Below are 9,217 nucleotides of genomic sequence, written 5' to 3'. Positions count from 1 at the left end.
TGCCCTGAATTAGGCAGTAAATATTTCTATTATTAACCACATCAGATATCTAGAGCAAACAAGAAACTCTTACTATCTTATACTATCTTATCAATTATAAATTACTATCTTATAAATCATGTAGCCTACACTCCACAGGATTTCCTAGCATTAGAAGTTGCAAAAACATCGTCAAACAAGCACTGTGCATCCAGTGCTTGACGAATTTTCGATACACTGCAAATAGTGTGCAAAGGGTCTGATTGTGACGTCACAATAGAGTTCGTGCATGGTGCGCATTACATTGTCATTGTCACCAGCAGCTGGTGCGCGATGTTATTAACAACTGGCTCGATTATTTCTCACGAGTTTGACACGCAAAAAAATGTGGGGTCAACTTGCATCCTAAAGAGCTATAATGTATTTCATATAGGCATGTTTTTGACCATATATGCTATGTATTACAAGAGCTCGCACGCAGAGACATTTACCTTAAACGGACGCTCATTTCGTTATTAATGGTCATAAAGAGATAAACATGGTATCAAATTGTTCGGAAAAAAATGGGCAATACTATGATAGACAAAAAATGACGATTTTAGTTTGCGTTCAATCATTACGAACAAAAACGTGCGCGCAAATTTATGCGCGCGCAAAGGTGTGCGCACGCAAAATTTTCGAAATGCTTGAAATGGCCTAAAACGTACTCTAATTTGATTAAAAAGTGATTATGAGCATTTTTTATTTTTACGCACACCAACGTACAAAGGTACGCGTACGCGCGCGTTTATTGACCTCAAGTTGACCGGACAGATATTGACCTTAATCGTTATAAATATGAATGAGAAATGATTTACGGTTATGAAGATATGATCATGAGTTGACTTTCAGAGTACTTCACAAAATGGCGCCTGGATGACGTCACGATATTTTGATGAACTTGAAAATGTTTCTGTCACGTCTTAAGATAATGACCTCTGACTGTGTCAAATTTGAAAGAAATTGGACGGTTCAATTTTGAGTAATCGTGCACACAAAATAGTGGTCACAAATTTATTTTAATTGAATTGTGTTTTTGTACAAATTCAATTAAAATACTAGAAATTTAATTCGTCGTGGGGACGAATTAGGTGGTCTGTTTTCAATTTTATGATCATTGAAAAGTCAAAAAAGAAAAAAAAAAAAAAAATTGTTGGAGACTCCCGGACTCGAACCAGGGACCTCCAGGTCGGAAGTCAAGTGCGTTACCGATATGCCAAAACATTTCCCATAGAGATTACACGTAAACGGAAAATAGAATTCACAAATCCCACTTTATAAGTGAAATATGAGCATGATCCCGGCATCTGATCGAAAAATAAAAGGCACACTTGTGATAGCTTATTCTCTCAGCTACATCATACTCAAAGCTCAGCATAAACAAAGATAAAACGATGGAGATATTGCTCCCGAAAGACGAGAATGTAGAATCCAGTTTTGAGAAAAAGTCATGTCCCATAGAGAATACACGCAAAATGTGAAAAATTGACATGCCTCCTTTAATCGCAAAAATACGCCATGATGCCCTTGTCAAAATGAAATATCGTGAAAACTGCATTTGTAGACAATATTCTCAGGTAGAACATATCAAAATTTGGAAGAAAATTAATTAATATTTACAGAGATACAATTAATTTTTCAAAAATCTTCTGACGTCATAATATGCAAATTGAAATTATGAGTTCGGTGGCCATTATGATGACGTCATGAGTTAATTGAGGGTCAAATGACACATGAAATCATATCTCCAACTCATGTTTTTTCCGACCATGATATAAAAGTTGGGGTCAAATGACTATCTGAAGAGCTATTTTGATTTTTAAAATGGGATGTTTTTGATCAAATTTGCATTATATTGCCCATAGCAGCACGCGCAGATTTTTAACTTTGACGCGCGCTCACGGCCTTATGAAAGGTCAAGAGTGACTGAAATTAATGTAAATTGTCATTTACGGTAAGAGGAATCTAAATCATGTAAACAATTTGAATTTGACCTTTTCCGCGCATTATGAGCGCGCGCAACGCGCGCGGTGACACTTACGGACGGAAAATTTTGAAATGCTTAAAATGACCTGATTCGTACTCTCGTTTAATAGTTAAGGGATTTTGAGCATTTTTAAATTTTGACGCGCGCGTACGTGCGCGTCATGACCTTTATGTGACCTTTGATGACATGACTTGTTGACCCTTGACCTGAAGTATATGTGATATGAATATGAATGACCTTTGCTTATGCATCATGAAGATATGATGGATAACGTGATTTCACAAAATGGCGCCTGGATGACGTCACGATGACCTGATGACCTTGAAAATGTTCCTGTCACGTCTCATGACCATGACCTATGACTGTGCCAAAATTAAAAGAAATTGATTGAACTGATCTTCAGTTATCCTCTGAACAAAAAAGGGGAGAAATAAAAATAAAGAATAAATAAATAATAATAAAGAAGAAAGAAAATTCTGACGAAAACAATAGGTGATCTGTTTTCAACAGACCACCTAACTAGAAATTTAATTCGTCATGGGGACGAATTAGGTGGTCTGTCTTCAATTTTCATGATCATTGACACGTCAAAAAGTAAAAAAATTGATGAAAAAAAAATTGTTGGAGACGCCCGGACGCGAATTTTTTTTCCGTACTCGAGAGGGCAAATACCCCATGTGCGCATGCGCGTGGACTTGTGATTTCTCTGCTACTTCCCATACGAAATGTACATGTATTCGCATCTACTGTGCACGATTCGCGTTCTACGAGTAAACGATGGCATAGTAGTCTTCAAACACAGACTCTGATTTGCCAGTTTGACAAAACAATTACGCATATATCGTGCGTAGCAATAGTACTAGTATTCAAGTCTGAGTAGTTGTATGATTCAGACATTTTAGTGCTTACAGAAATGCATCCCAAATTGAATAGCATGGTATAGTAGTCTGCAAGCACAGACGCTAATCGGACAGTTTGACAACATAGTGTCTTGAGTAGTGCTTTATATTCAAATATGTGTAGTTTTATGATTCAGACCCTACTGGTGCGTGTATTGGAAAGGCATCTCAACTTGCAGAGTGGCATAGTAGTCTGCAAGCACAGACGCTAATCTGACAGTTTGACAAAATAGTGTTATTCAATCACTACTCATCAATACACAATATATTATTATGTCCTTGCAGACTACTATACTACACTCTACACCTTGAGATGCATTTCTAACGCACGCACCAGTAGGGTCTGAATCATACATCTACGCAGACTTGAATAAAGTACTTCTCAGCACACTACTAGTATGTTGTCAAACTGTCAGATTAGCGTCTGTGCTTGCAGACTACTATACCATTCTATACAAGTTGGCGACTTGAATAAAGTACTTCTCAGCACACTACTATAGTATGTTGTCAAACTGTCAGATTAGCGTCTGTGCTTGCAGACTACTATACCATTCTATACAAGTTGCAATGTATTTCCATATGCACTACTGGGTCTGAATCATACAACTACACAGACTTGAATAAGCACATCGCGACACATACGCATATTGATTTGTCAAACTGGCAAATCAGAGTCTGTGTTTGAAGACTACTATGCCATCGTTTACTCGTAGAACGCGAATCGTGCACAGTACATGCGAATACATGTACATTTCGTATGGGAAGTAGCAGAGAAATCATAAGTCCACGCGCATGCGCACATGGGATTTTTGCTCTCTCGAGTACGGAAAAAAAATTCGCCGCCCGGACTCGATCCAGGGACCTCGAGGTCGGAAGTCAAGTGCGTTACCGATATACCAAAATATTTCCCATAGAGATTACACGGAAACGGAAAATACAATTCTCAAATCCCACTTTGTAAGTGAAATATTAGCATGATACCGGCATCTGATCGAAAAATAAATGGCACACTTATTATAGCTCATTGTCTCAGCTACAACATACTCAAAGCTCAGCGTAAACGAAGATAAAACGACGGAGATGTTGCTCGCGAAAGACAACAATGTAGAATCCAGTTTTGAGAAAAAGTCATGTCCCATAGAGAATACACGCAAAATGTGAAAATTGACATGCCTCCTTTAATCACAAAAATACGCCATGATGCCATTGTCAAAATGAAAAATACGTCGTGACTTTATTTGTAGAGATTTGTCTCAGCTAGAACATATCAAAATTTAGATGAAAATTGATCAATATTTACAGAGATACAATCAATTTTCCAAAAATATGCTGACGTCATAATATGCAAATTGAAATTTTGAGTTCGGAGGCCATTATGATGACGTCATGAGTTAATTGAGTGTCAAATGAGACATGAAATCATATCTCCGACTCATAATCTATCCAAATATGAAAAAGAATTGGGAGTATCTATCCATTCTGAAGAGCTACAATGGATTTTGTATAGGCATGTTTTTGCCCATATATGCTATGTATTACAAGAGCTCGCACGCACGGACATTTACCTTGAACGGAGGCAATCATGATGACGTCATGAGTTAATTGAGGGTTCGAACGGACTTAACCTTGAACGGACGCTCATTTCGTTATTAATGGTCATAAAGAGATAAACATGGTATCAAATTGTTCGGAATAAATTGGGCAATACTATGATAGACAAAAAAAAGGCGATTCTCGGTTGCGTACGACCATTACGAACACAAACATGCGCGCAAATTTATGCTTGCGAAAATTTTCGAAATTTTCGAAATGCTTGAAATGGCCTAAAACGTACTCTAATTTGATCAAAAAGTGATTATAAGCATTTTTTATTTTTGCGCGTACCGACGCGCGGACGGACGCGTACGCGCGCGTTAATTGACCTTAAGTTGACCGGACGGATATTGACCATAATCGTTATAAATATGAATGAGAAATGATTTACGGTTATGAAGATATGATCATGAGTTGATTCTCAGAGCACTTCACAAAATGGCGCCTGGATGACGTCACGATATGTTGATGAACTTGAAAATGTTCCTGTCACGTCTTAAGATGATGACCTATGACTGTCTGAAATTTGAAAGAAATTGGACGGTTCAATTTTGAGTAATCGTGCACACAAAAGAGTGGTCACAAATTTATTTTAATTGAATTGTGTTTTTGTACAAATTCAATTAAAATACTAGAAATTTAATTCGTCACGAAGACGAATAAGGTGGTCTGTCTAAGTCTTATGATAGATTTGAGAATGGGAGAAGTTTTATAGACATGTAAACAATGATGATCATGATGAACATGGTGATGATCTCGATAGTAAAGGTGATGATGATGATGATAATGATAATGTTAATATATGATGATAAAAACGATAATGTTAATGATGATGATCATAATGATCATGATGATGTTGATCATGATAATCTTCAGACCATGATGATGATGATGATGGTGACATTGATGATGATGATGATGATGATGATATTGATGATGATGATGACGATGATGAGTATGAGCATGATCCTGACATCTGATTGAAAAAATGAGGAAAAATTTAGATAGCAAATAGTCTCAGCTACAACATACTAAAATTTGGTAGAAAACTGTTGAATAATAACCGAGATACTGATCAAAACACATTGTCTTGCAGATTCATGTTTTGAAAAAAGTGACCTCCCATAGACATAACACGCAAATATGACACATTATGCATTGTCGCCTTTAATCGAATATTTTACTATGATGACGTCATCTAAATGAAAAATAAATGGCATATTTCTGATAGAGAATTATCTCAGCTACAACATATCAAAATCTGGGAGAAGATCGATCACCGATAAGTGAGATAATCTCAAATAAACAAAGACAAGAATGACGTCATCAACAAAATACATTTGTTTGAGTTTAGATGCCAATATGATGACTTTATTTCACTTTGTACGAGTCAGGGTGGTATGAAATCATATCTCCAACTCATGCTTTCTCCAACCATGATATAAAAATTGGGGGTCAATGGACTATCTGAAGAGCTATTCCGATTTTTAAAATGGCATGTTTTTGATTAAATTTGCACTATATTGCCCATAGCAGTACGCGCGGATTTTGAACTTTGACGCACGCTCACGGCCTTATGAAATATGAAGAGTGACTGAAATTAATGTAAATTGTCAATTACGTTAAGAGGAATCAAAATCATGTAAACATTTTGAATTTCACCTTTTCCGCGCGCTGTGAGCGCGCACACCGCGCGCGGGGACACTTACGGTCGGAAAATTTTGAAATGCTTAAAATGACCTGATTCGTACTCTCGTTTAATAGTTTAGTAATTTTGAGCAATTTTAAATTTTGACGCGCACATACGCGCGCGTCATGACCTTTATGTGACCTTTGATGACATGACCTGTTGACTCTTGACCTAAAGTATATGTGATATGAATATGAATGACCTTTGCTGATGCATCATGAAGATATGATGGATAACGTGATTTCACAAAATGGCGCCTGGATGACGTCACGATAACCTAATGACCTTAAAAATGTTTCTGTCACGTCTCATGATAATGACCTATGACTGTGCCAAAATTGAATCAAATTGACATAACCAATCTTACGTTATCCGACACACAAAAAGTGAAGAAATAAATAAAAATAAATAAATAATAATAATAATAATAATAAAGAAGAAAGAAAATTCTGACGAAATCAATAGGTGGTCTGTTGATAACAGACCACCTAACTAGAATTTAATTCGTCACGAAGACGAATAAGGTGGTCTGTCTATGTCTTATGACAGATTTGAGAATGGGAGAAGTTATATAGACATGTAAACAATGATGATCATGATGAACATGATGATAATCATGATAGTAAAGGTGAGGATGATGATAATGATAATGTTATATGATGATAAAAACGATAATGTTAATCATGATGATGAGCATAAGCATGATCCTGACATCTGATTGAAAAAATGAGGAAATAGTTAGATAGCAAATAGTCTCAGCTACAACATACTAAAATTTGGGAGAAAACTGTTGAATAACAACCGAGATACTGGTAAAAACACCTTGTCATGCAGATTCATGTTTTGAAAAAAGTGACCTCCCATAGACATAACACGCAAATATGACAAATTATGCATTGTCGCCTTTAATCGAATATTTCACTATGATGACGTCATCGAAATGAAAAATAAATGACATATTTCTGATAGAGAATTATCTCAGCTACAACATATTAAAATCTGAGAGAAAATTAATCACAGATAAGTGAGATAATTTCAATTAAACAAAGACAAAAATTTCGTCATCAACAAAATACATTTGTTTGAGTTTAGATGCCAATATGATGACTTTATTTCACTTTGTACGAGTCAGGGTGGTATGAAATCATATCTCCAACTCATGCTTTTTCCAACCATGATATAAAAAATGGGGGTCAATGGACTATCTGAAAAGCTATATCGATTTTTAAAATGGCATGTTTTTGATGAAATTTGCATTATATTGCCCATAGCAGCACGCGCGGATTTTGAACTTTGACGCACGCTCACGGCCTTATGAAATATGAAGAGTGACTGAAATTAATGTAAATTGTTAATTACATTAAGAGGAATCCAAATCATGTAAACATTTTGAATTTGACCTTTTTCGCGCGCTGTGAGCGCGCACACCCGCGCGCGGGGACACAAACGGACGGAAAATGTTGAAATGCTTAAAATGACCTGATTCGTACTCTCGTTTAATAGTTAAGTGATTTTGAGCAATTTAAAATTTTGACGCGCACATACGCGCGCGTCATGACCTTTATGTGACCTTTGATGACATGACCTGTTGACCCTGGACCTAAAGTATATGTGATATGAATATGAATGACCTTTGCTGATGCATCATGAAGATATGATGGATAACGTGATTTCACAAAATGGCGCCTGGATGACGTCACGATAACCTAATGACCTTGAAAATGTTCCTGTCACGTCTCATTACAATGACCTATAATTGTGCCGAAATTTAATGAAATTAACTAAACCAAACTTGAGTTATCCGGGCCACAAAAAACGGGGAGAAATAAAAATAAAGAATAATAATAATAATAATAATAATAATAATAATAAAGAAAATTCTGACGAAATCAATAGGTGGTCTGTTGATAACAGACCACCTAACTAGAATTTAAATCGTCACGAGGACGATTAAGGTGGTCTGTCTTCAAGTCTTATGATAGATTATAATACTTACTATATTGAGAAAGGGAGAAGTTATATAGACATGTAAACAATGATGATCATCATGATGATCATGATGATGATGATCCTGATAGTAATGGTGATGACGATGTTGATGATGATGATGATCATCATGATGATGTTGATGATGATCATCAACAGACCATGATGACATCTGATTGAAAAAAATGAGGGAACATTTAGATAGCATATAGTCTCAGCTACAACATACTCCAAAATCAACAAAAACCAAACGGAAATAACGGCGATATTGCTCGCAAAAGACAGGAATGTAGAATCCAGATTTGAGAAAAAGTCATCTCCCATAGGGACTACACTCAAAAAGTAATGGATCAAGTGATAATAGGGGAATAATAAAGTAAACATGGTTGTTTATAACATTATTTGTGATTCTACGTGTTTTAATAAGCAAAGGAAAAGGTACAGTGAAAGGTCAAAAAGAAAAAAAAGTGAAGAAAAAAATTGTTGGAGACGCCCGGACTCGAACCAGGGACTTCGAGGTCGGAAGTCAAGTGCGTTACCGATGTACCAAAATATTTCCCATAGAGATTACACGTAAACGGAAAATGGAATTATCAAATCCCACTTTGTAAGTGAAATATGAGCATGATCCCGGCATCTGATCGAAAATTAAAGGGCACACTTACGATAGCATATTGACTCAGCTACAACATACTCAAAGCTCAGCGTAAACGAAGATAAAACGACGGAGATATTGCTCGCGAAAGACAAGAATGTAGAAACCAGTTTTGAGAAAAAGTCATGTCCCATAGAGAATACACGCAAAATGTGAAAAATTGACATGCCTCCTTTAATCGCAAAAATACGCCATGATGCCATTGTTCAAATGAAATATCGTGTGAAATACATTCGTAGAAAATATTCTCAGCTAAAACATATCAAAATTTGAAAGAAAATTGATCAACATTTACAGAGATACAATCAATTTTCCAAAAATCTGCTAACGTCATAATATGCAAATTGAAATTTTAAGTTCGGAGGCCATTATGATGACGTCATGAGTTA

Source organism: Strongylocentrotus purpuratus, unplaced genomic scaffold (assembly GCF_000002235.5).
Source record: "Strongylocentrotus purpuratus isolate Spur 01 unplaced genomic scaffold, Spur_5.0 spur5_scaffold_1, whole genome shotgun sequence".
Classification (NCBI taxonomy): domain Eukaryota; kingdom Metazoa; phylum Echinodermata; class Echinoidea; order Camarodonta; family Strongylocentrotidae; genus Strongylocentrotus; species Strongylocentrotus purpuratus.
Note: the sequence above shows the minus strand (reverse complement) of the source record.